This window comes from Balaenoptera borealis (assembly GCF_965194805.1).
Source record: "Balaenoptera borealis genome assembly, chromosome: 16".
NCBI classification, from domain to species: domain Eukaryota; kingdom Metazoa; phylum Chordata; class Mammalia; order Artiodactyla; family Balaenopteridae; genus Balaenoptera; species Balaenoptera borealis.
The window spans coordinates 85411411-85438657 of NC_138872.1; the positions used below are offsets into that span (position 1 = coordinate 85411411).

A 27247-nucleotide genomic window follows, 5' to 3' on the forward strand; every position below is an offset into this window, starting at 1 on the left:
CAGAGAGGACAAAAATACAAATTTATATATCGGGAAACACCCTGCCGCAGACACTTTGAGGAGCTTGTCTTCATGTCTTACCATTTTCAAAGCTGCTGTTGTTTTTTTTTAAAAAATCTGATTTGCTTGCAGAGGCCAACACAGAGGGAGGTGTCATCAGTTCCACTGTACGGCCTGGAGACTGAGGTTCCAATAGGACCGGCGAGGTGCCCTCGGCTTGCAGAGGTGGGCCTGCAGCCCAGGCTTCTCAGGGTCTTTCCCACCCTCGTGAGGGGATTAGAGACTGCTGTCCTGGTTTTACAGCCGAGAAGATGGCCACGCAGACTTGAGTCTCATCCAAGCTCACAGAAGCCGCTAGTGAAACATTAACCAGGCTCAGCCCAGCAGACCTTCCCCTGCCAGGCCCCCAGCTCTCCCTTCTGGGTCACGGTGACACTTACCGAGCGCCTACTGTGTGCCGGGCACCGTGCTGGGCGTCTTGGGCACACTATTTGATTCTCCAAGCAACCCTGTGAAAGGCGTTGTCAGCAGCAGCTCCATTCCAACAGGGCCGAAAAGTGAAACTAAGATCTAGACAAGGGAAATGACTTGCCTGAGGGCACGTCGCTGGTGGGACGGGCTGAACTGAGGCTTAGCTCTCGGGCCATCCGATGCTAAAGCCCCCTCCAGCTCTTGGTACTACTCCCTGCTCTTTGCAAAGGGATGGAAACAATTAATTGGAGGGGAAGTTACTAAGATACTCAAGCAAAAAGCTTTCCCTTTGTACTTTCTACAAAATGCTCTGTAACCCATGCAGATGATAATACGCCTGTGTCCTCAGGTTAATGGAGCTGATGGCATGCGGGTGTGTTGGGTGCATGGACAGGCCCTGGAGTCAGAGCCCCTTAGGGTCCAAATGCAGCTCCAACACTTAGTGAGTGCAGGGCCCTGGGCAAGGCACTTAGTCTCCACAGGTCTCAGTTTCCCCTCTTCGCACGAACCTCCAGACCACAGGAGGGCCGTGTGTCCGGAGCATGGTGCGCGGCCCAGCAGGTAAGCAAGCTCTCCACACGTGCTACTGAGTGTCAGGACGACCCAGATGCAACTGCCACTCAGAAGTGGGCAAACGCGGTCCATCGGTGTTCCTTTCACATGGTTCAACCTAAACTTATAATCAAAACTGAAGTTGAGGGTCTTCCCTGGTGGTCCAGTGGTTAAGACTTCGCCTTCCAGGACTTCCCTGGTGGCGCAGTGGTTAAGAATCCGCCTGCCAATGCAGGAGACATGGGTTCGAGCCCTGGTCCGGGAAGATCCCACATGCCACGGAACAACTAAGCCCGTGCGCCACAACTACTGAGTCTGCACTCTAGAGCCCGCGAGCCACAACTACTGAGCCCGTGTGCCACAACTACTGAAGCCCGTGTGCCTAGAGCCCGTGCTCCGCAACAAGAGGAGCCACCGCAATGAGAAGCCCACACACCGCAACGAAGACCCAACGCAGCCAAAAATAAATAAATAAATATAATTGGGGAAAAAAAAAAAAAAAAAAAAGACTTTGCCTTCCAATGCAGGGGGTGCGGGTTCAATCCCTGGTCAGGGAGCTAAGATCCCACATGCCTCGCAGCCAAAAACCAAAACATAAGACAGAAGCAATATTGTAACAAATTCAATAAAGACTTTAAAAAATGGTCCACATCAAAAAAATCTTAAAAACAAAACAAAACGGAAGTTGAAACAAATAGGCCCAAGGGTGGGAGTTGAACTGGAAATCTTCAGAACTCCGAACCGGGAACAGGATGAAATAAAAACAGTGAGAGAAAACGCAATTGGGCTTCGGTGACTTATGCGCCGTAGGTAGGAAATGCTCATTTCTCATTCTGCTCTAGGTATATACATTCCTAGTTTTGAAGTCGGAGAAAAGGAAAAAGCAAATGTAGCTTCCCACATCTATGGGGAAACCTGTATCCGAGAGAAGGAAAGGGAATTCAAGAAGCCCTAGCTTTCAGCCCTGCTCCGGCCGTGTGTAAGAAGAGCAGTTGTACTAAACACACACGGCGCTAGGGTGACGGAAAGCAGAAGAGACGCGGCCTCCTGTTTTGGGTGGACCTTGCGGATACCTAAGCATCACCTCGTCCCTACGCAGTTTAACCTACCCATGCTTCAGGGGAAAGAACAAGTTGGCTAAGAGAGTCTTATGAAGTTTAAGTTAATCGAAAGGTTAAATCTTCAGGACATGATGTCGCCTCCCTCTTTTTATGTTTTTTGTTGCCATAAAGAACAGGCAGCGAGCTGTTGAGATTCAAGTGAGTCAGCATACTGACTTACCGGCTTTGAAATCCTCCCTAGCAAGTGTTTTCCTACCAAGCCAAGAGTAGTAAATGCAGGTACCGAAGGATATTTAGAATAAACCTAGGATACGATGATAGTTACCACCTGAGAAAAGCATCAAATAAATATAAGATCTAAAAAAGAAAAGAAATACAGGACCCAAGATTCCTGAACCCCTTTCAAAAGTAAGAACTGAAAACCCCACTCGTATACGAGAGATTCCCACTCGTATAGAGCCTTATTGGACTGCACACACAGAAAGGAATATAGAACTTCTGTAAACCTGGTGGGAGGGGTCACTGCCCAGCCCCTCGGCTACAGGATTTAAGTAGCCCCTGAAGATTTGAAACACTGAAGGATGGGCATGATTCTCCCCTTCGGGCTGCCAGAGAGGAATCACTGTTTGAATGAGGAAAACAGGCAGCATGTCCTAAGGGAGACCACCGTCAGAGGACCCGGCTTCTTGTCACAACCTTGATGACACCCATGTCTCAGGCAATGCCCGCGGGTAGTTAGTGGTTACAGCCTGGAGTTAGAAGGGCAAAACCACCAGCAGCCTCCCCTATGGCCATTCTGCCCTTTTCCCTAATTTTTCCTGGGATGGTAATGAGCCCAGTTAAAAAACTACATTTGCCATCCTTCCTTGAAGCCAAGTGCGGCCATAAGACATAACTAGGGTTAACGCATTTGATGAGGTCACAGGGTTTAGGACGACCAGCTCATTGCCTATACTTTCTGAATTGCAGCCACGAAAACCCTGCATCCCGGGAGACTCAGCCCCGGACAAACTGGGATGGCTGGTCATCCTAGTCGAAGGCTCTGTGAAAGGCGAGATGCAGGTGGCACGTGCCGGCTCCCGTCTGCCCGTCCCCTCTTGATGCACGGGGTGTGGACTCAATCCTAGAGGTGACGATGAATCGACAGACATGAAGACAAGAGCCACCAAGTTATGTTAACAGCAAGAGCTTGACAGGAAGAACCGTTAACTAGGTCCAAAGCTGTTAACAAGGTAACGGAAAGGGTACAAAGAGAACTCTGTCTCTTGGAGGTCGGGACTAAACGAGGTGGATAATTCGGTGGTGGTGATGGGGGCACGAAGTGAAGGGCTTGGGATTATGGAAATGTAGGAACTCAGAGGAGCTGAAACTCCGGTTCACGAGTGGGGGCCGGCTGTGCTGGTGGTCCCGAGGGGTCACAGTGAGTCGTTTCCATAGGCGTTAGAAAAGCAGCAGACAAGAAGCTGCTGCTACCCAATGGAACTGACGATGCAGCAGTAGAGAGACTTTGCTAGAACAGAGTTTACGGGAGTAAGGAGCTGGTGCAGACCTAACGCGGAGGAACCCTTCTTTCCTTCCTCTTCCCTGCCTTGCAGGCTTGGTCTAGCGCCACCTACTGGCAGATCCTGCCAGGGAGCCAGCGGGCTAAACAGAAGCATGGTGTGCAGGTCTCAGCCGCAACTCCACAGAGCCCCAGTCTAGGACGATGGGTTTGGGGCTGAGAGGCCGTAACTTAATAACTGGCACACCTTCCCCGGTCACATCACCTTCCCTTCCCCCCAGGAGGAAACCACGGCACCAACTTTTGTTTTCTTGCTTTTCCTTAGAGTTTTATCACATACCCATGCAACCCTGAATAACGTGGCTTGATTTTCCTGTTTTTAAACACTTAATGATTGGAATTAAACTGCATATGATCTATCCTGTCTGGCTTTTTACAGTCGAATTGGAGATGCACCCATATTTTGCAGGTGGGGGTAGTTCATTCATCTCCAATGCTTTACAGGATTCCATTGCATGAACGTGCCGCACTTTATTCATTCAACTGTCGATGGACATTTTTAGCTACGACTCTGAAGACAGTTCCTGTACGTGTTTCCTGAAGCCCACGAGCACACGTTTCTCCAGGTGGTTCTCAAAGTGTGGCCCCCAGGTCAGCTGCATCAGCGTCACCTGAGAGGGAACTTATTAGGGATGCAGATTCTGGAGTGCCACCCCACACCTACTGACTCATTCTGGGAATGGGACCCAGAAGCCCTCTGGGGGATTGTGATGTCGGCTAACGTTCGAGAACCACTTTTCTAGGTTACACATCCAGAAGTAGATTTGTGAGTCATCGGATATTTTCCTAGACAATGTCAAACTATTTTCCAAAGTCACTGTACCAATCTACACTCCCACCTGTGCTGTCTTAGAGTCCCCATGGCTCTCTGTCTTTGCGACCACTTGGCTGGTTTTTGCCAGTCTGGAAGGTAAAGAGATCTCTCACAGTTTTAACAGGCACTTGGATAACTTCCAGTGAGGTTGAACACCTTTCTCAAATGTTTCTTGGCCCTTTGGATGGCCCTTTTTGTGAAGTGCCCATTTTTTCCTATTGGGTTGTCTATTATTTTTCCTTATCAGTTTGAAGTTCTTTACATATTTGGAAAACTGGTTTTTCTTGGTTATATTTGTTGCAGGTATCTTCTACTGCTCTGAGACTGGCCTTCTCACCTCAGTTTTCTCTTCGTTGCCATTCTTTGATGAACAACTTCTTGATTTTAATTTATCGCTGTTTTTATGATGAATGCTTTTAATGACTTAAGAAATCATTCCCTACCCCAAAATCCTGAAGATGGTCTCCTTTAATGTCTTTTTAAAACTTTGTAGCTTTGCCTTTCACATTTAATTTTTTTTTAATAAAGCAATTTTTTTAAAATTTTTATTTATTTTTGGCTGCGTTGGGTCTTCCTTGCTGCGCACAGGCTTTTCTCTGGTTGCGGCGAGCAGGGGCTACTCTTCGTTGCGGTGCGCAGGCTTCTCATTGCGGTGGCTTCTCTTGTTGTGGAGCACGAGCTCTAGGCACGCGGGCTTCAGTAGTTGTGGCTCACAGGCTCTAGTGCGCGGGCTCAGTAGTTGTGGCTCACAGGCTCTAGAGCATGGGCTCAGTAGTTGTGGCTCGCAGGCTCTAGAGAGCGGGCTCAGTAGTCGTGGTGCACGGGCTTAGCTGCTCCGTGGCATGTGGGGTCTTCCTGGACCAGGGCTCGAACCCGTGTCCCCTGCATTGGTAGGCAGATTCTTAACCACTGCGCCACCAGGGAAGCTCCACATTTAATTCTTCAATCCAACTGCAATTGATTTTTGCGTATGATGTGAGGTAGGGATTCCCTTTCGTTCTTTTTCCATGTGAATACCTAATTTTCTTAGCACCATTGATTGAAAACTACGCCTCCACAGTGCCACTTCTGTCATCAATTGTTTATGCACGTGGATCTGTGTCTGAGTGCTCTGTTGTTTCATTGGTGTATCTGCGTGTACTTGAATGGGTACCGCGCTGTACAGGATACTCTGTCACCTCTTTGCTGCCACTCTCCACGGGAGGATCCATCCTCTCAGAGGAGCTTGATGCCCTCGAGTTGAGTTGTTCCTTTGCCCCGATATCATTACAGCTGGATGAGGTAACAGCCTTGTCTGTAATTTTGCTTTTGGCTCACATGTTTCCATGGGTGTTTCACACCCTCTCCCCACACAGCATCCCCGCCTGTTGACACCCTACCCTTCCTCCAAGGCCCCTGCAAGGCCGACACCGCTGATCATCTGCAGCCAGAAGGGATCCCCCTTCCTCCTCAGACATACCTGCAGTAGGATGTCTGTGTGAGTTTGCTGGGGCTGCCGTAATAAAGCACCACAAATGGAGCAACTTAAACCACAGAAATATATTATCGCGCAGTTCAGGAGGCCAGAGGTCTGAGATCAAGGTGTCGGCAGGGTTGTGCTTCCTCTGCAGGCTGTAGGGAAGGGTCTGTCCCGGCCTCTCTCCCACCTGCTGGCAGTTCCTTGGCTTGTGGCAGCTTAACTCTAATCTTCCCAGGGCATCCTCCTGTGTGCCTGTCTGTCTCCATTTTCCCCTTTACATAAGGACACAAATCATATTGGATTTGAGGCCCACCCTACTCCGATACAGTTTCATTTTAACTAATTACATCTGCGACCACCCTATTTCCAAACAAGGTCCCATTTCGAGTTACTAGTGGTAGGGTTGCAACAGGTGAATTTTTCAGGGACACAACTCAACTCATAACAACAACTGTATAACTGATCATCTGAAACTGGGACACTCCGGAGAGTGAACCAGGACACTCGTGACAATTATCCCAGGATCACAGGTTAGACCGGGAGTGCTGGGGATGGTCCACGACGCGTGGGTTACCCCACGAAGGGGGAGGCCCGGGGATTGCCATCATGCAAACCTTTAGCGTTGGCACTGGCTCACGTGGGAGGCTTTGACGGCAAATAACAGAGAGCCCAGCTTGACGCGGCTCCCGCACGGAGCAGGTTTATGACCTTACAGACGAGAACTCAGGAGAAAGGGCGGCCCTAGGAGGACTGATTCAGTGATGCCATCAAGGACTCAGCTTCTGGCCAGCACTTGGCTCCTTTGTCCTTGATGGATCGACTCTTGTGATTTTGAGGTGGCTGCAAGGGCTTGAGGCCCCTCATCTTCCCAAACCAGGATCTGGAGACCGTCTCTGCTTCGTGCATCTCTTTTCTAGGAACAAACACTTCTCTCAGGATCTCCCTCCCCCAGCCCACTTCCCCTGACGTCTCATTTGCCGAAAAGACACCACATGCCTGTGTTTAAACCACTTCCAGGCAAGGGGTTTGCGACCACCATGCTTTTCTTAGCCCAATCATGGGTTTCTCTTAGGAGCTGGGCCCCAGGTCTCCTGAAGCTGAAGGAAAGATGGTACAGGACAAGAATCTGGGTTCTCGTGGCAGGAGAAAGAGAAGGGTGGGGAGGAGGCTGGTAGGTCGGCAACTACAACACATTTGCTACAAAGGAGAGAGAACAGGGTCCCGGAGACCAGCAGCCTCTCAGGGACAGGCAGAGGAGAATTTCACGGCTGGGCATGGGAGCGGAAAGCTAGGAACCACGGATGTTTAAGGCGTTGTTCTTTCTAGTACATTTATTAAATGTAATGTTTGGGGAAGTTGGCAGCAGTACCCACAACTCCTAAGGTGGAAAGTGTGATAATTGAGGTCAGATAGTTTCGTTTATTGCTCTGGTCTGAAATCATTTCACACCGTTTTGCTCTGCAATTCAGCGTCACTACAGAGTACCAATGAGGAAAAGGCAATCAGTAACAACGATTGTTACCAAGCAACAAGCAGCCATGGCAAGAATTAAATAAAAGGAACGTAAATGGACCACAAAACTCAATCACCAGAAAAAGGAAGCATATGGGAGAAAAAGAATATAGGAGAAAGTTTTCCCAGTTTCTGTTAAACTTCACTGAAAAAAACTACAGGCCACGATGCAACATATGGTCACTGCAGAAAATTAGGAAAATATGTATCAAAAAGAAACTAATCACAGGCATGACTTCACCACTGACGGCTTTTCAGAAGAGCTGGGTGCAAAAAAAAAAAAAAAAAAAAAAAAAAAGTTGGGTGCATTTTCTTCCCAACACACACATGCTCAGTTTCCTATCTTGCTTTTTCCACTTCACTTTATACAGTGTTTCCCCACGTTATTAAAAATCCCTAGTGGACATCATGTTAAGTAACTGCATAGCACAGGCATTGATCAATTACTCTTTGCAAAACACTATAAATTGGTGCTTTGGAAGGACCGCACAGGGGAAAGGAGGTGAGTTGAGAACCTAAGCGCCAGGACTCCCTCACTGTTCTCCTGTGCTGAGTTCTGACGTTAGGTCAAAGGTGTGGCATCTTTCCAATCTCCAGTTTGGGAAAAATAAAAACCTGTGCTGGGGATGGGGTGGGAGGGAGGTCTCTGAATTTTTTGGTGGCACCCCGTGCATTGCTTTGTGCTGCAAACCATAAAGCCAGTACACAAAACTTTCCAATTATTAGTGGCATTTTTTTTTTTTTTAAGGTCAGCCATCAAGGGCCTCAGCACTTCCTGGAATCACAGTGAGTGGGCCTTCAGCTGTTCCTTAAATTTCCTACCTTCACTGGTGTGCTGGCTCCTTCGGAAGCTCTGTAGAGCTATTATTATAATCATCTTTCCTGTTAGAGGGTCATTTTATTTAATTAAAAAAAAAAAAAACCCTCACAATAGCGAAGCTCCAGAAGTACTTTTTCACTGCCGTGCTAGCAATTTCCCCCTATGTGATTACAGCGCATGCCAGGCAAGACCATCCACATTCCAGCCGTTTAACTCCGTTAACCTCTGAGGAACGAGCAGGCGTCACCGATCGCAAATCCAGTTGCAGAATCTGCCTCTCAGGTTTTTCTTTGTGACAAGAGCACTGCTAGCCCTCTTGGGTTGGAGCAGTGCATTGGTGGTGTCATGTGAGACTGTGCTCCCCTGGTCTCCTGGGCGGCAGCACGTGAGAACCACCCTCCCCCGGCCCCAAAGTGTGTTCTCATAAATTATTCAAGAGGCCAAGTTCAGGGGAAGGAGCATGGACTCCGGAGCAAGACAGACCTGGGTTTAAATCCTAGGTTTACGCTAAGCGGCCTGTTCTCGTGACTAGACCAGGGCAGCTGCATGTCCCCTGGGAGCCCTGGTGTTCTCACCTGTAAAACAGGAAAATAATACCCGCTCCACGGAACCCAGAACTCAGCAAGGGCTCAGGACTGGACGAACATTGCTAGTGGGAGGCTTCTGTGCTCAGAGCCCAAGGCCGTGTTCAAGGTGAGACCGGCATGCCAGAGGGAGGCCATATCCCGGGCAGGCCGAAATCTGTACCGTGAGTCACACCCCTGCCTTGCGAGGCCAAGGATGATGCTTTTTCAATAAACTGCTGTCTCTTTATTCATCTGATTTTCCAAGCTCATGCTCTGCGTTGCTTCTGGATGGACTTCTGCCCTCAAATCTAAATGGATGACATGCCGATGCTCTTTGAGCCAGCTTTTTGTCTTTCCTTTTTTCCCTTCAAATTAAATTTTAACGACAAAGAGCTTGCCTGCACTCAGAGGCATAAACGTCTCGGACTGTTGCTCCTCCTGCCTGATAAGGGGCCCCAGCACCTGGATATAAAGGCCATTTCTCTCTGTAACAGGACAATTCAGACCCAGACACGGGACCAGAGATCACATTCCCCTTGGTCCCTGGGGGGATGAGGGCTCGCTGGGGAAATGACTGCCTAGTGCTCCGGCCTGGGCCTTCTGTTAAAAAAGAGCAGCCAAACTTCCTATTTATAGATGAACGAATAATGCAGTATCACTTATTGGTTAAGGCAGGACAACAACATGGGAAAAAAACAGACAAAGGGGTTGAGGTTCAAGGTTATGTCGGAGAAAGAAAGCAGGTGGGATTTTTGTTTCATCTCTCCCATCCTCCTAGTATGTGTCCACTTTTAAAAAATACCATTTTATTGGGTCTTGTTGGTTTCTAAAATAAAACAAGGCAGGGGCTGCGTGCAGGTGAGACCCCTCGCTGGCCATCCCTGCACAGCCTTTTGGGGGCACAGGCGCAACCGGCTGAGGTCCAGACCCCTCTCCAGGCGGCTCCTGTTCGTGTGTGCGGGTGCGGGAGGCCCCGGCAGGCGTCTGGTGAGCGTTTCGCCGGTGAGAGGGGCTGGGGACCCTCTCTGCTCAGCTCTCTCTCTCTCTACAAAGCTCTTCCTGCTTAGAAAAGAGGTTTTGTTCGACTCCTTTTTTGGCCTCGGAGGCACCAAAGGGAGTGGTTAATAGGGAACCACCTCGAGGTTTCGATAGGCCACAGCGAGAGCTCCAAGGCCGCGGGGCCTTTGTTCGCTGGGCTGCAGCAGCCCGGGGGTGCGGCCTTGCGCTTCGGGTGGGCCCAGGGGGCGGCGGCTGGGCCTCGCCAAGCGCTAGGGCCCGCTGGGGCCTGGAGACCCGGTTTCTCCTGTGAAATCCAGCAGACAGGAGGCAGGGCTGGAGACGGACATGCCGATTCCCTGGGGCAGGGTGCAAGGAGGGCTCCTCGGCGGAGGCGGCATCGCGGTCTGGCCTCCAGGCCTGGGGACAGGGACCCGGCGCTGGGCCAGGCTCGGCTAAGCTGTGGGCAGGCTGAAGGGGGCTCCTGTGACCACACAAAAGCAAGGCGGGCTTGGGACGCAAGCGGAAGGTGACCAGGCACGGGGTGGGGAGTGACGGGGAGGGTTAAACAGGAAGGAAAGCAGCCTGGCCTGCCCAGGCCTGGAAACCATCGTCCCTGCGGGGGGCACGTGGCTGGATGCTTCCTGGGGCTGCATTTGTCCCCGCGGTGGAACAGGGGGATTAGAAGGTTCTCCTGTGGAAGTTTCCTTTCCTCAGGCCCCAGGCCCCTTCCCTTCATTCATTTGACAACTGCCAGGCCCCCGTTAGGACGGGAGCATCCTTGCAAACTCAAGCCGGGCACCTGGCAGCATCTGTGGAGACTGTGCCCGGCCCTGACCATGTTCGCAGGCGCAACACAGAGAGGAAACGACGACACGGCTGACGGCGACCTCCCTGTAGCACGGAAGTGTTTCACGGCATGTTTTCAGAGGAGGTAGAGCATGGTTGATGCGGGGAGTGTCTTAGTCAGCTCGGCTGCTGTAACAAACACAGCACGGACTGGGTGGCTTAAACAACAGACATTTATCTCTGACAGTTTGGAGGCTGGGAAGCTCGAGACCAAGGTGTCAGCTGATCAGATGTCTGGCGAGAGCCTGCCTACTCTCCGTGTCCTCACGTTGCGGGGGGAGAATGAGAAAAATTGCTCTTGTGTCTTTTCTTATAAGGGCACCAACCCCATCCACAAGGACTCCACCCTCATGACCTGGTTATCTCCCAAAGGCCCCATCACACTGGGGATTAGTGTTTCAACAAATGAATGGTGGGGGAGGGGACGGATAAACATTCAGTCCACAGCAGGGAGTAAGGCTACCTGGGTGTGAGCCCTGGCCCTGCTCCTTATAAGTCACGTGGCCTCGTGCAAGTGACGTGGCCTCTATTTCAGCGTCCTCAGCTGTAAAGTGGGGCTTTGTTGTGGCTGAACTGCATTTCCTCCAAATTCATATGTTGATGGCCTGAGCCCCAGTGCCTCAGAGCGTGACTTTATCTGCAGACTGGCCTTTACAGAGGTGAGTAAGGCAAAGTGAGGGCACAACGTGGACCCTAATCCCATGGGACTGGTGCCCTTATAAGAAGAGGAGGTCAGGACACAGACACGCACAGAGGGATGACCATGTAGAGACACAGGGAGAAGATGGCCGTCCCCCAGCCAAGGAGAGAGGCCTCGGAGGAAACCAATATTGATCTCAAACTTGCAGCCTCCAGAATTGTGAGAAAATAAGTGTCTGTTGTCTAAGCCGCCCCATCTGTGGCATTTATTATAGCCGCCTGAGCTAAGATGGGGTGATAACAGTACCTGCCTCCCCCCCCCAAGGCCATTCTGAGGATGAAGTGACAGAACGCCTGGGGAGCAGCTGCAGGCGATATGTCGCACGCCACAAAGGGCTTCAGCCCTGAAAACACGCCACCCCTGTGCCACGCCCGCCCATGTCTAGGCGGAGCTGCAGACACAGCATCCAACGGCCACTGTCCCTCGTCCCCATCCCCGTGTACGGACCTGGTTAATGGCTTTACATGGCGAACGAATCAGGATGCAGGTTCAGCCCATCAGGCACCAGAAAACCCAACTCAGAATGGTCTAAACAATGCCGAAGCGTGTCAGTCACATACCTGGGATCTGGGTGCAGGTGGAATTTCGGTGTGGCTTGACCCAGGGCTCCAGCTTCCTCGGTTGATGATGACGCCGGAAGCCCGATGGTTGCATCGTCCCAGGCTGCACACGGCTCATCCTCTGCCACTGCCCCTGGAGGGGAAAGGCCATTTCTTCTCACAGCTGCCTCGTAGAAGATGGGAACCCTTCTCTGGAAACTCCTACCAAACGCCTGTTTCAATTGGACGCCTGATCTTTCCTGAATGGCTCAGGGAATGGCAGACGGTGACTTAGAATCATTTGCTGGCGGGTCACCCTGTGTGGTGTAGACTCACCCGGACCCAGCCCAGAGCTGGGGTCAGCACCCCTTGCCCCTTGATGGCTCTGTAATGGGTGAGGGCTACAAGGAATGCTGGCCACTTAACGACGTGGTCCCCTGAAAGGGGCCATCTCACCACATCCTGACGCCGTCCCACAAGGCAGGGACCACTGTCATCTCCAATTTAAAGGTGAGGAAACAGAGGCTCGTGGACACAGGTAGGCAGGAGGTAAAAACTCAGGCACTGGAATCCAGCTCTCAACCTCACACCCACTTTGCAGTGTAGACAGGCCACAGAGTCAGGACAGTGAGATCACAGGGGCAAACAAACCCACTAAAACCCACTGCCAACCCTCCTCAGACTACCCGAGAGCATTCTGGTGCAGTTATTTCCTGCTATTTTTATTGTACTTACATTTCCTCCCCAACCTTTACAAATTGAGAAATGTAACTCACATACAGAAAGACGCATACGTCTAGGGCTGCAAAACAAAGGACCACAAGTTTAGCAGCTAAAACGTACACACATTTCCAACCTCGGTGTCCGTGGGGCAGGAGTCCGGGTATACGGCTCAACTGGTCCTCTGCTAAGGGTCCCACGTGGCCACGATTGAGGTGCTGGCCCAGCTTCTTCTGGGCTGCTTGCTGCCCTCAGGTCCAAGAAGCTCCATGGTCCCCTGCCAAGCGTCCCTCTCTGGGGCTGTTTGTTCTTGAGAGGCCAGCGGGAGAGTCTGTCTCCAGTTGTCATGGGGTCCTGGGAATGATGGGCGTGACATCCAACTCCCTTTACATACAATGCTACCCAAAGGGATGACATCACAGCCCTTTCACCAAATTCTACTGGTTAGAAGCACATTGCAGGCCCTGCCCACACTCATGGGGAGGTGATGATACAGGGCATTGACTCATTGGGGGCGGTGGGGGTGTTTCACCTTCCCGTGTGTCTAAGTTTAACCCAGAAACAGAACATCGCTTACCCTCCCAGAAGCCTGGCTTACCCACCCCCAGGTCCACTTAGAGGTAAGACCAGTGTGGAGTTACAGCCAGTTAGAGCTGATTGTTAAATATTCAGGAATTCCATGAGCTAGCTGTTAAACATAGATGTTATAAAAAATTGAATTATATAGAGTAAAATCAATTCTATCAAAAACAAGGTCTCAAAACTCACCACTTCATGATTATTTTACTAAAACCAGTGCTTTTGAGGTTACTTACCTCTCTTGTACCTGTATGGTGGAAATACTTTCCCTAACTCTGCATTCAATGTTGGTTCAGATACTCCCAAGTTGGCCATTAGAGAAATAGTTACACTGTGGAACTCTGAAAATGCTACAATTCAGAGCTTGAAGGCCAAACGAGGCCCTTGCTCAAGCTAAGAATGGCTTTTACATTTTTAAAGGTTCGTAAAAAATAAAACAAAGAATATGTGCCAGAGACCATTGGTGTCCGGCAAATATGTATCTGGCCCTTTGTAGAAAACATTTGCCAACCCCTAGTCTAGTAATGGAGAAAATTAACAGTGCAGCTAAACTTAAAATTGTGTCCAGTTTTTAGCCATTAAATTATGACTGGCACAAAATATTCATCCAGTACTGGAAAATGATCCAATACAGCAAAGAAGTTGCTTACATCACTGATGAATAAGATCTATATCTTTTTGGTTCATTTCTGTCTTACTCATTGATGTGATTAAATCAACCAAAGTTCATATCACATATTACACTTAATGACAATAAATTTATTGGAAAAACAGTGGGTTGGGAGACAACTCAATTTGATAGATTATGATTGAATTTTAACCACAGGTTGGCCATGGATACAAGAGTTCATCAAAAATAAGCAATAGCAACATCTGAGAATCAACTGGCTCCAGGGAATTTACAAGAGTACTGTATGTTTTACCATTTTTGGTAGGCTGTGTACTGCACATGCTTTATACTAGTTAAAATTCATAATAAATGTATGTGTCTACATATGCACTCCTCCCCCTGCCAGCTGTTAAACATGTACCATCAGCCTGAACTTTGGGCGAGATACTTCCTGATTTCCTTTATAATTTAACCACTTTTAGGTTTCCTCTTACCTAGGTGTGGCCCACCTTCCTTAGGACCTGTGGCAACGTCTGGTACGTACTAGGTATTACCCACGGAAGTGGGTAAACTTCTGAGAAACACTAACTTGGCAGAGCAACCAGCAGTGGCAATGCAACTGTGAGCCTTTAAGATAAAATGGCAGAAAAAAAGGGGAAAGTTTGTTTGCTTTTCAATCTCTATAAGGCCCTGCTCAAATCTTTTTACACTTAACGGAATAAAGTCAAAGAACAAAAAAAAAAAAAAAAAAGGCAACAGCCATAACAGTAACTACCACAGACTCCTTGCTTACTATGGGCCCAAAGGTGTTTCTCACGTAGAATCCCATAAATAAAACCTATAGCATAGGTGATAGAATAAAAGACCTAAAACAACACTTCCTGAATATCCTAATAATTAATTTACCCTCCGTTCACTGATTTTACTAAGCATTTTACAGCGCGCCGACAGGAAACCAGCGGCGTCGGCCCTCCGGGAACTTAAACTCAGGCTGCGGAGGCGGCAGCCGGCCTGCACCCCCTCCGGCCCGCGCGGATGCCCCCAACGCGCATCACAGCCCGGCCGCCGTACACGTCCGGCCGCGGGCCCCACTTGCGCGGGGCACGGCCCCAAGCCTCCGCCAGCCCCGCACGTGCGCCCCCGGCGGCTCGTCCCGCCCCGCCCCCTCGGGACCCGGGGCGCCGCAGACCCGCAGCCGTCACGAGGACGCAACGGACCCACGCCCGGCTCCCGCGCAGACCGGAAGGCGCGTCGTGACGCGTTGTGCGCAGGCGCGACGTGCAGCGCAGAGCACCTGGCCACCGCTAGGGGGCGCTGGGGCCGCCGGCGCCATGGGGGAGGGGAGGCCGCCGCGCCGGGACCGGACCACGTGCGCACCACGTGGCGCCCCCTGCAGCCCCGGACCGCGGTAGGGTCGCCGGACCGGCCAAGCCGCGCAGCCAGCAGCCCACAAAGGCGAAGGGATGGGTCTCCCCGCCGGCGCCCCCGTTGACCTCTGACCTCCAATCCCACTACCTTTAGGGTTACCCCTTGCCGGTGGCCGCGCGGTGTGTTTATAAACAGAACTCCCGGCGGGGCCAAAACCCCGGATCGCGGATTCACGCCCGGGGGAGCGGAGCTTTCCGTGCCGTGCGCCTTCTGCGCATGCGTCCTGCGGGGCGCCGGGCGGCTCCTCCTGCTCTTGCGCACTGGCGGGCGGGGCGGGCCGCCGCGCCGGGCGGGGTCGCGCTGCCGGGAAGGGGCTGGCGGCGGCTGGGAAGAGCTGGATGCGGCGGCTGCAGCCCTGTCCCCGGCCCTGCCCGGTCCTTCCCCGCCCTTCCTGGCTGTGTGACCTGGGCAGGCCGCCTGCCTGCTCTGAGCCGGGTCCTCGCCTGTACGGCGGGGCACAGATGGGTGGTCACGCAAGTGAAATACTGACCTTCCCTGGCTGCGTCCTTGGCCCTTGTTGACCCCGCGGGGCAGTGTCGCCTGGCCCTGAAGCGAGCCTTAAACATTTCCGTCCACCCGTGTTGACGAGTGGGTGAACAAAATGTGGTATCTACCCGCAGTGGAATACTATTCAGCCTTAAAAAGCAACGGAATAAAATTTGTGTTATGTATATTTTAATCACAGTATGACATGTGCTGGATGCTGGACATGTGCTTGATCCACATGGAAGAATACTCCCGACACCGAGTTACACGTGCTGTATGATTCCACTTACAGACATCTCTAGAATAGGCAGATTCACAAGTAGCCAGGGGCTGGGGAGGGGACCGGGGAGTTTTGATAGGGACAGAGTCTCAGTTTGGGAGGATGAAAAAGTTCTCTAAAGGGATACTGGTGATGGTTGTACAACAATGTGAATGTACTTAATGCCCCAGAATCTACACTTAAAACCGGTTAAAGCAGTAAATTGCATGTTAACGTGTATTTTAAGCCCCCGCTCTCCCCCCCCCCCCCACCCCCCATCAGTTCACGTTGTGCCTGAAAATATCCTTCCCATGTTTTAAAAGGCCTGGACCTCTCTCACCCTGCCTGTGTCATTTTGAACCCCTCTAGCCTCAACCTGGTGCTTTTCTTACCTGGAACACACCACCCTCCTCACTTCTTCTTGCGGTTCTCTCTGACAGAAATGTTTGTCCCTCTCATCTTTTCATGGCTGTGTCCTTCTTTGTATATTCATTCATTTAATCAACATGTATCCATGCTTATCTTGTGCTAGGCTTTATACAAGGAGCAGGGGACACACAGGTGATCAAAGCAGGGAAGGGCTTTCCTCTCACAGACTTTGTATCTGGCAGAGAGCATAGTCAATAAACACAAACAGAAAAATATCAGATGGTTAAGTGCTTAAGAAACCCCTGGCGATGTGACAGCGGCTGGGGAGCGGAGATCTAATCTACATCAGGTGATTCTGAGGAGCTCTCTGAGGGCGGTTTGAACTGAGACCTTAGAAGATAAGGAGGCGGCCATGGAAGATGGGGGGAGGGAGGGGAATTTCCAGGGAGAGAGAGGAAGCTAGTGGAAAAAACCCTGAGGCCAGAACCATTTCAGTGTGTTTTAGGAACTGAAAAAAGGGCAGGTGGTAGGAGCCCGTGAGCAAGGGAGAGGTTTAAGAAGTGAGGGCAGAGAGATAGGTGCTCCCATTACTAAAACCATGGAACAAATTACCCTCAAACTTGTAAAACAACTTATTTGACTCACGATTTGATGGCTCAGCAGTTCGTTGAGGGCTCAGCCAGGCATTTCTTGCTTGTGGGGGGGGTGGTCTATGCGGTGACCATGAGATAGTGGTGGGGCTGTGGGCAGCTGAAGGCTGGACGGGGCTGGATGTCCAGGTTGGCAGGCGACACTGGCTGTCAGCTGGGAGCTCAGATGGGGCTGCCCGTCTGTGGCTTCCTCCACGTGGTGATCTCAGATGAAGTGCTCTTCTTGCAAAGCAAGGCTCCCAGGGGAACCAGGTGGAAAGGACACCGCCTTTTAAGACTTATCCTTGAAAGTCACGTAGTCTCATTTTTGTCATACTTGGTTGGTCGGAGCAATCAGAAACCCGCACAGATTCAAGGAGAGGGGGAAAAAGAAAAAATGACATGAATGCATTTCTACCCTAGATTCCTAGATTCTCAAACCAGTCCATAAGCACCCTCTGGGAAATGTATGGACTGATCGTCATCAAAAATAGTTAAACACAACCGTACCCAATCTAGCATTATGTATTTACTCTTTTAGACTATAACTAATTTAGTGTTACTTTAGTATTGCTTCAAGAATAGCTCACGTAATGTTGGTGGAGATAGGGGGAAAAAAAAAAAGCAGAGGGGATGGAGACCCCACCTCTCAGCGAGAGGAGTGTCGAAGATTTTTGGAGCCAGGTTTTAAAATCACTGCACAGGTGATCTTAGCTCTTTGTACAGGTGGAGAAAATGATGCTTCCAGGCCAAGTGACTTGCCCAATGTCACAGGGCCGAGCAGGGCTGGGCTGAGTGAGCCAGGCCCCTCCCACATCTTTCCTACCCTTCTGGGCTCCAGCCACAGGGAAGGGAGGCTTCAGGATCAGAGTCTCACGACCCGGTTTTGGCTCAGACGTCTCCTCAGAGAGGCCTTTGGAACACTGCCCTGTTCAAGTAGCGCACAGCCCACTGGTTCATGACCCTGATTTAGTGCCTTCACAGCCCTTATCACTCGGATTATGGGTTCATTGTCTTGCCCGCTCCCGGGAGCCTTGTGTGTCTCTCACCGCTGCCTTTGCAGCCTCCAGCTGGGGCTTAGCCCGCAAGAAGCATCGATGAAGCCCCCGCAAGGAGCCTATGGGTTTAACGCAAGGTTGGCTCGGCCGGTGCACCCGGCCTTCCTAACTGCCGCCTGAGACAGCCATATAGACATAAACGTGGTCCTCCCAGCAACCCTTAGGCCCATTTTATAGAATAGGAAATAAAGGCTCTGGAAGGCAGAAGCAGGATTCAAGATGCGGACTGGATCGTTTTTCCACTGATGACAGCCCTCTCCCCCTCTCCCAAACTTGTCACGGGTTAAAGAGGCAGTAAGTGGGAGGCTTTAGTCGACTGTGGGGTCCGACGGGGATGACTGTGAGGGGTCTATATTAAAATATGTGTGTCTGGGGACTTCCCTGGCGGTCCAGTGGTTAAGACTCGCGCTTCCACTGCAGGGGGTGAGGGTTCGATCCCTGTTTGGGGAACTAAGATGCCACGTGCCACGCAGTGCGGCCAAAAAAAAAAAAAAAGTGTGTCTGTTTACATCACACTTTATCTCTGAAAGGACAGAGGCTTGCCACACCCTTTGGTGACATCTCCTTCCTCAGTGGAGCCAATGGTTGATTTTAGAAGAAGACCCTCGGGGAGTCTATCTGAAGGGTGTTGGCAAGTTTCATCACCGGCCAGCAGGATGGGGAGGCCCGGCCGGGCCCATGGTCCCAAGGATCCAACAGGAAAAACCCTCGGTCTCCCTACCTCATGTGACTTGTCCCCCTGCCAGCAGAGTGGAGCAACTGGCGGAGTCCCAGACACCACTCCTCTGAGTGTGCCACAAAGAGCTTGTAAGATATGCGGGGGCCAACATGTAATTACAGGATCCCAGACTTGGAGACAATTCTGCTGGTGCAGGAGCCGTGAGGCCATTAATGCCACTTGTGACACGAGTCCACAGTAATGGGAAACAGCTTCACTGAAGCATCTATTTTTTTTCTTTCATTTTTATTGAGATATAATTGACACAGCACTATGTAAGTTTGAAGCGTCTATTTTTAAAAATTTAGCTTTCCCTACCCACCAAATTGTAATTTGTTCAGAATTTTTAAACCTTATTTTTTGGCTCAGTTTCCTCCGGCTCTGCCTCACTCCCCCAAATTTGGAGAAAATCTATGAACTCCTTCAATATCAAGGTATATATCTATCCCTGGAATGGTATCCCTTTTTTCCGCTTTTTGACAGAAAAAGTCCATTACACACACACACAAGTACAATGTAACTTTGCATAAGTAGTATGATCTTGTAGTAATAAACAGAGTTTGGCTGCTGAACATGAGAACACATTATAGGGTATAGGTTTGGAATTCTAACATTTAATAACGTTGGAGCACGTTATTGGAGACATTTAATGGAGACACGTAAATGGAGACATTTAATAATGTCTAAAGCAATGATCCTCCAAATGAAGGCTGAGGACCACTCCTGGTCTGTCCAATGTTTACTGGTCTCTGACAAAAAAGTACGGAAATCGGAAATAAGCATTTAGAAACTTCTTTAGCAATTTGGCCTTTTAACGACATCCAGGAGTGGATTCTGTAGACGTCATTTATTTTACAAAACACATTGGGAAGAAGACTGAAGCCTGGTCCTTCACCACACATAGAACTCACCTAAAATTTTTTGTACATGATGTGAGCTCTACCTAGAAACCCAAGACAGTTGGAAAACTACCATAAGGGTGGGTATATAGCAAAAAAAAAAAAAAAAAAGAAAGAAAACTGATAGAAGCTCTATATACAAATAATACCTCCTTATAAAATAGAAGATCCCTTGTACAGTAGAAGCTAAAATGAAAATACTCAGGAATAAATGAAAAACTGTGCAAAATCTTTATGATTGATTTTTCTCCCTTTAAAAACCGGAAGACACAAGGAATTTTCTTGACAAAATTGAGGTGTTTTAGCTGACTAAGTAGGACTCTGACCACTTTGCAATAGTCCAAAAGAACATCCAAGAAAGCCAAGGTGTGGGTCCAGGAACTCATGGCTTCTTGAAGAGACTGAAAAACACATGTCTGCCTCTATGAATCTGCCTATTCCAGATATTTCATGTAAAGGGATCATACGCTATTGTTCTTTCCTGTCTAGCCTCTCATTTAGCTTATAATGTTTTCAAGGTTCATCCATGGTGTCGCATGCATCACTACTCCATTCCTTTTTATGGGTGAATAATATTCCATTGTGTGGATCGACCACATGTTGTTTATCCATTCATCTATTGGTGGACACTTGGGTTGTGTCTATATTTTGGCTGTTGTCAATAATGCTGCAATGAACATGCATGAACAAATATGTGAATTCCCATTTTCAATTCTTTGGAGTGTATCCCTAGGAGTGGAATTGCTGGGTCATATGGTAGCTCCATTTTAACTTTTGGAGGAACTGTCAGACTGTCTTACAGCATTACACCGTTCTACATCCCATCGGCAATGTGCGAGGGTCCCAATTTCTGCCCATCCTCACTGGCACCTGTTATTTTCCACTGTTACGATGAGATCCATCCTGGTAGGTGGGAGGTGGCATGTCACTGTGGTTTTCTCCTGCGTTTCCCTACTGATTAGTGATGTTGAGCATCTTTTCCTGTGCTTGTTGGCTATTTGTATATCTTCCCTGGAGAAAAAATCTCCAATAGATATTAAGAAAAAAATTAGCAAAACTTAATAAAATATTGATAAAGTATTCTAATAGAAAGCAACTTTTCTATTAGAATCACCTGGGGAATTTTTTTAAATCCCTGATATGCAGGTTGCAGCCAGTACAGATTAAATCGGGGTCTGTAGGGATTCCCACATCAGTAATTTTTTTTTTTTTAAAGCTTCCCGGGTGGTTTCAATGTGCACCTGAGCTTAAGGACCATGGTTCTTGAGCAGAGCATCTCAGACTTTACCATGTCTATGAATCACCTACAGATCTGGTTCAAACGCAGGTTGTGATCCAGAAGGTCGGGAGTGGAGCCTGAGACTCTATTTCTAACAAGCTCCCAGGTGGTGCTGATGCTGCCCAAATGGGAACAGCATCATGAATAGCAAAACCCTCCCGGGGCTGCTGATGTCGGGGCTGCTGGCCCTTGGACCACAACTTGAATATAGCGGACGGACTGCTGCATCAGACCAGCAGCACCAGCATCTGGCATTTGCTAGGAATGCAGACTCTCAGGCCCCACCCCAGGCCACGGCCACGGAATCTGCATTTTACACGATTCCGGGTGCTTGCCAGGCGCGTCACCCTGGGATCAGCACTGGTCTGGCGCTGTGGTCTCCCCAGCTTGTGGAGTAGGAGGCAGGCAGTGGGTGTCACCACTGCACAGCAACGATGAGCAAATGCTTCTCTAGTGCTCTGACCTTTCTCGGACCAAAAGCTCTGATTATGAGGGTGATTCTGCGGTTCCAGCCAAGTTGGCCGCACCTTTGATCATCTCGGAGGGCCCTGGTGCCCTGGAGATGGCACTGCAGGCTGGGAATTGAACAGGACCGAGCTGAGAAAAACTGCAGCAGCTTCTCCCTGACTTCTTGCCAATCGGTCCAGCTGTAACCGCCAGGACTGGCCGGGGCTCTCCCAGGGGGTCCTCCCCTGACCTCTGGCTTCCCAGATAAATGGGGGGTGTGAGTCACCCCAGCAACCCCTCCCTGTGAGATTCTCTAACAGGACGACTTGGACGGACACTGCTGGGAGGTTCACGTTTATTGGCTGGAACCGGAGAGCGTTCATTCAATTAGTCAAGCAGCATTTATTGATTGATTACTGTGTGACGGGCAGCCCGCTAAGTGCTGGGGACACAGATCCAGGGCAAAGAAAACAGTCGGTGATGAAGAGTCACCCAAATGCATGAAAACTATGAACAAGTGCTACCGAGGAGAGCTGCCCGGTGCTCAGAACGGATAGAAGAAGGGGTTTTGACCTTGTCTGGGAGGAGAGATCTAAGGGATAAACAAGGAGCAGACAGCTCTGCGGAGTGGGGTGGGCAGGAAGCAAGCGCAGTGACTGTAAAACATAAAGCATGGCTCTGTGTATCTGCACGAACGACAGATTTCCTTAGTTTCCCCTTCTCCCTGGTGACAACTAGTCTTGGCCAAGCAAAGCTGGAGTTTATGGGCCATTGTGTCACTCGGAAAGTGCCATAAGCTCTCCTATAGGGATGGCCCCAAACTCCGGGGCAATCCCTGACCTCAAAGCAATCAGCATGTGCTCCCTGAGTGTGTATCTTGTGCAAGATGTGGCTCCGGGTCATCCCGAGAAGTGCTAGCTGGGCTCTTATTTGCAAAGAGCCACTGATTTTATTGCAAAGATTGGAAACTACCAAGGAAAGGAAAAAGAACCATGCATCACGGTTTACAAAACGGCCGCTTTGGGAGTTCAGAGGAAAGGAGGTGCTGAGGGAGAAGGGGGTGGTCTAGTGGGGTGGGGGGCAGGGTGGGCCGGGTGGGAATACAGTACAGACAAGAGGACTAAGGGGGTCCGTGAGCCTCACCCTGGAGGGAGGGGTGGAGTGCCTTGTCTCAAATGTACACGCCTGGACAGGTGTAGATACAGATGGGAACCCAGGTACGACTGGCTGCAGGGACCCCATTCCTCCCATACAACCAAACTGCTCAGTTGTAGACATGTTGAGTTTGCCAAGATGGCGGGCTTCTAGATGGATACGTCCAAAGGGCGCTTGCAGATGGGAAGGGATTGTAGAGGCTGTTGCTGTACCCTTTCATCCAGGACTGGACTCTTGTGTTCCTGGACTCTTTCTGTTCATGGAAGGTGGTCATCCAGGGGCTGCTCAAACATACCTGGTGATGGGATTCCCCACCACAAAGGGCCTCCCAGTTCTTTTTTCAGAGACGTTTGATTGCTTAAGTTCTTCTTTATCCTGAGCCAATATCTCATTGCGGTGGCTTCTCCTGTCGCGGAGCACAGGCTCTAGGTGCGAGGGCTTCAGTAGTTGCGGCACGTGGGCTCAGTAGTTGTGGCTCGCGGACTCTAGCGCGCGGGCTCTAGAGCGCAGGCTCAGTAGTTGTGGCGCACGGGCTTAGTTGCTCCACAGCATGTGGGATCTTCCCGAACCAGGGATCAAACCCGTGTCCCTTGCATTGGCAGGCAGATTCTTAACCACTGCGCCACCAGGGAAGTCCCTTTTTTTTTTTTTTTAATAATAAACAGGACAGAGCCAAGAGGAGACCCATGAGATCTCAAGACCTTTCTCTGGCTTGATATCAACCCATTCATCAAAACTTTGCATCTAGTCCTTCAGCTTCTTCTGAATCAGTCTCACTCAACTACCCTTGCCCCATAGTTGTCTAACCTGCCCAGAGGGGCATCAGGAGGACCTCTGTCAAATGTCTGGCTGAAACCCAGACATGCAGTCTCTTTAGTCTTATCCTAAAAATAAGGGAATAAGGAAGGGGAATGAGTTTCCTCTGGTATGAACAGTCTTTGTGGATCCAAGCAGTCTCCTAAGGACCATCTATCTGTGCCTTCTTCTCCCAGAGCCTACAAGAGTGCAGAATTTTTGCCCAGCCAGCCGTCCAGCCGTGAAGCTTCTAGAATCTACCCTTCCTTGCTTTTTGGCAAAGTGGGACAGCTGTCTGTTCATTTCTCCTCTCCTGGCACCTCCCCAGCCCTTGGGGCTCTCCGAGGATGGGGACTACATCTGTCTTGGTCACTGTCCTGTTTGCTGCAGCGCCCCCAGAGCCTGGCAAAGAGAAGGGCTCAGTCACAGTGTTGTCTGTGCTGAACTGAACAAGCTCCGATGCTGCAATCTCGTTCCCGAGCTCTGTCCATCCCAACCTGTCTCCTGCTGTTGCTATTCTTAAAAAAATAAAAAAAAACAACCAAACAAAACCTAGCGTATTCTCTTTTGTAACTAGACAAGAAACACATGCCCGCTAAGGATCCTAAAAATAACCAAACAAAAATCATCCACAATTCAATGCTCAGAGGTAATGACTGCCAGCATTTGCTTCCTGAGGTTTTGACTGAGATTTCCAACTGCCGGTAGAATAGTTCCATCAGGATGTCTCTCAAGCATCTCAAGCCCTACCTGACCCCAATCAACCTCATCATCTTCCCCAATCACACTGCTCCTGAGTTCCCTAGATTGGTGGACAGCACCACCATTCACCAGATCACCCAGGACAGAAATCTCGAATTATTTTCCTTTCGACCCCCAACATCCAATTATTCTTCGAGACTTGTCCCGTCTAGCTCCCTGCAATGTGGTTTTGCGCTGTTACCCTGGCTTCCCTGGTCTCCAAAGCAGCCCCTTATCATTGCTCATCTGAATGACTGCAGCAATATTCTTACGGGTCTCCTAACTTTTAACCTCTCCCGCCGGGGCAATCTAATCTCTACACAGCTGCTGAGATAAGACCATATTATCTCTCTGCTCAAAAGCCTTCAATGACACTCCATTTTCCAAAGAAAACTTCAGCATGACATTCAAAGCTCCACATCCTTTGGTACAAATCTCTATCTTCATTCTCATCTTCTACTCAAATGTCACCTCCTCCAGGAAGCCTCCTCTGATCTGGAGGGTCAAAAGTAACAACCCCCTTTCTCTGTTCTCCCATGGTGCTCTGGTCGGGTACCTTTAATAGGTCTTAGTGATCATCTTATGGTTTATCCCATGTATATCTTGCTCCCCCTCTAGATGAGGGAGTCATTGATGCTGGGGACCACTACATTTATCTTTGTGTGACCTGAGAGAACCACAGCGGTGTTCAGGTTGATTTCAAGATTCATCTGGGCATGAAAACTTGAACTCTGTAAATTTTAAATTTTTCTTTTTTAAAAGTTTAATTTAAAATTTGCATGTTTAAAAAATTTTAAATACATCTATTTCCCAGGTATCCATTTTCTCTGATCTCCCTTGAGGAATCGCCAATCCCTTTCCCGTTGGATAGAGTTCAGTGGAGGCGGGGTGGAGTTTATAAATAGGATTCTGCCCTCCCCAAAAAGGGAGTCTGTGACCCACGCTAGACCCAACTAGATGTTTCTTCCTCTGGAAACTGAATCTGGGGCAAAAGAATGAAGAGGATAAAAGTGAGTGAAGTTCTTGTCCATCCTCCCCAGCTCTCCTTGTGGGACCTTCTGTCTTAGGGTTAGGGCCCCACCCCTTGTGCGTTAGGTCACACTCTGATTTTTTTTGCTAATTACAAGATGGAAATTCCAGGACTCCAGAGGGCTTTGCCATCCACCCATTCCCTGTCAAACGCTACGTTAAGCCACATTCGGATATACCCATAGTACTTCCAGTTCTGCCAGAGACAGGCTTCATCACTTGTCTAAACATCCTGGACCTCTGAGCTGGCAAGGCTTACTTGGTGGAGGTGTGGGCGCCAGCCATTGGCTACAGTTTACAGTTCAGCACAGTGGAGAAATCATTCACGGTGGAGAAATGTGGGCACATCTATTCATAACTCTTGTTTTATTTGAGACACTGAGAGGGTAAGTTTCCCTCTGGAAATATAACAGTAGGCAAGCAAAATCTCCAAAGAGGGACCTTTTAGAAGGCTAATTTATAGACTGGTATGTTCTCTCTCCCCATCCCAACATATAGCTTAGCTTCCAGGAAAGGGTGTGGTTTGTTTTCACATACCAATGGCTGTTTATTAAGCCAGCTGCTCCCTTGAGAAGGAGAATCATCATGTGATGGTGATAAGGTCATCCATAACTTGAGCTGCCTTGGTTCTTGCTCATTTCCAGGCCTGGTTCTCCAGATTCCTATTGCTCCTGTGAGCCCTGGATCGGTTAGGGATGAGTTTGCAGGCAGCAGAAAAAGACTGGCTTAAATGTCAGAGGTAGACAGCCCAGGTCTGATCTGTAGCTCCACAGAGTCACCAATGTTCCAGACTCTTCCTCTCTGCTCCAACCATCCTCAGCATGTGGCGTCCATCCTCGATGTCTCATATGGTCATAACTGCTGCTGTGGCACCGGCCATCACAATGATATTCCATACAGGAGAAACAAGGAAGGGAGGATGGTCAAAAGGACTTTGCCAGCATGGCCAACCACTTAAAAAAAAGCTTTCCCAGCATTCCAACCCAGTGATTTCCATTTATATCTTATTTGCCATAACATGACCATCCCTAGTTTTAAGAGAAACTGAGAAGTGCAATTTAGCTGGACACATTCCTAGCCTGAAAACCAGGCTTCTGCTAGGAAGGAAGAGGTAGACGATGGACGTTGGGTGGGCAGGTCTTGTGCTTTGTCTCAGCCTCCAATATTCTTCCCTTTTTTTGCCTAGATTAGTTTGAGTTACTTTCTATGGTTTTCAACCAAAGAAGGCTCACACTATATTTTTCTTCTTATAGAAACAATGCATTCAGATTTATTGTGGGAAAAAGGGAAAATACAGGTTAAAAAAAAAAGGAAGATCAAAATCACCTATAATCCCACTATTCAGAGATAAATATGAATAATATATTCATATTAATAAGTATTCTACTAACTAGTGGTTTTCTAGCTTTAAAAAAAAAAAAAAATCTTAAAGGGATGCTCAGTTCACAAAATAGATAAAATGGATCTGCTCTGATCGATGCTGGAATGGGAGGCCCAGACCCCTCCCAGTGAGGCCCCTCTCCTCTGGCTAAATTTTGGATTTAGCTGGGAAACGACCATTTTAAAGGACTTCCCACTGGCCACTGCACGGATACATCGTCACTTACTTAATCAGTCCCCTACTGATGAGCACGTAGGTTGTTGCCAGTTTTCCACTGTTATCAACTTTGTTATAAACAAACTTTGTTATAAACAAACTTTGTTATAAACAAACTCTCTGAACTTTTCTTTCCACGTAGCCAGGTTTGTTGGAGCTCATTTATTGCCTTGGAGAAGGTGGCAGGACAAGGGGAAAGATGAGTCCTTCTTCTTCTTCTTTCTCTGCCATTTAGTGGCCTTACACCAAGGAAGTATGTCCCTTTTCTTCCCTCATTCCCATCTTTAAAGGCACCAAATCTTTTCAGTGCATCTCCTCCTGGGATGCAGCCTTCCACGACACCTCCATTTGGTTTCATCCTGGGGCCTATGTGCGCCAGTATGGGGGTGACCTTGTTCCCTACTTCCAGTTTCCCCCAATGGTAACATCTGGCATAATTATAGTACAACGTCATAACCAGGAAATTGACATTCGTACCATAGAGCTTATTCAGATTTCACCAGTTACGTGTGTGTGTGTGTGTGTGTGTGTGTGTGTAGTTTTATGTAA

At 49.3% G+C, this 27247-nt stretch overlaps 2 long non-coding RNA genes across 5 annotated transcripts; one reads left to right on the plus strand and one right to left on the minus strand.

Annotated features, from left to right (window-relative positions):
- Positions 1-5983: 5983 nt before the first annotated feature.
- Positions 5984-14309, minus strand: LOC309613900. Of its 4 annotated transcripts, none has more exons than XR_014235930.1 (3): positions 12744-14309; positions 11922-12054; positions 5984-6831 (listed from the first exon to the last, which is right to left on the minus strand). It is a non-coding gene; the product is annotated as an uncharacterized lncRNA (long non-coding RNA). The 4 variants fall into 4 exon arrangements; XR_014235931.1 differs by lacking the exon at positions 5984-6831 and adding an exon at positions 7318-10296; XR_014235932.1 differs by lacking the exon at positions 5984-6831 and adding an exon at positions 10304-10790.
- LOC309613902 lies at positions 12836-14567 on the plus strand. Its single transcript, XR_014235935.1, has 2 exons — positions 12836-12960; positions 14308-14567. It is a non-coding gene; the product is annotated as an uncharacterized lncRNA (long non-coding RNA).
- Positions 14568-27247: the final 12680 nt, after the last annotated feature.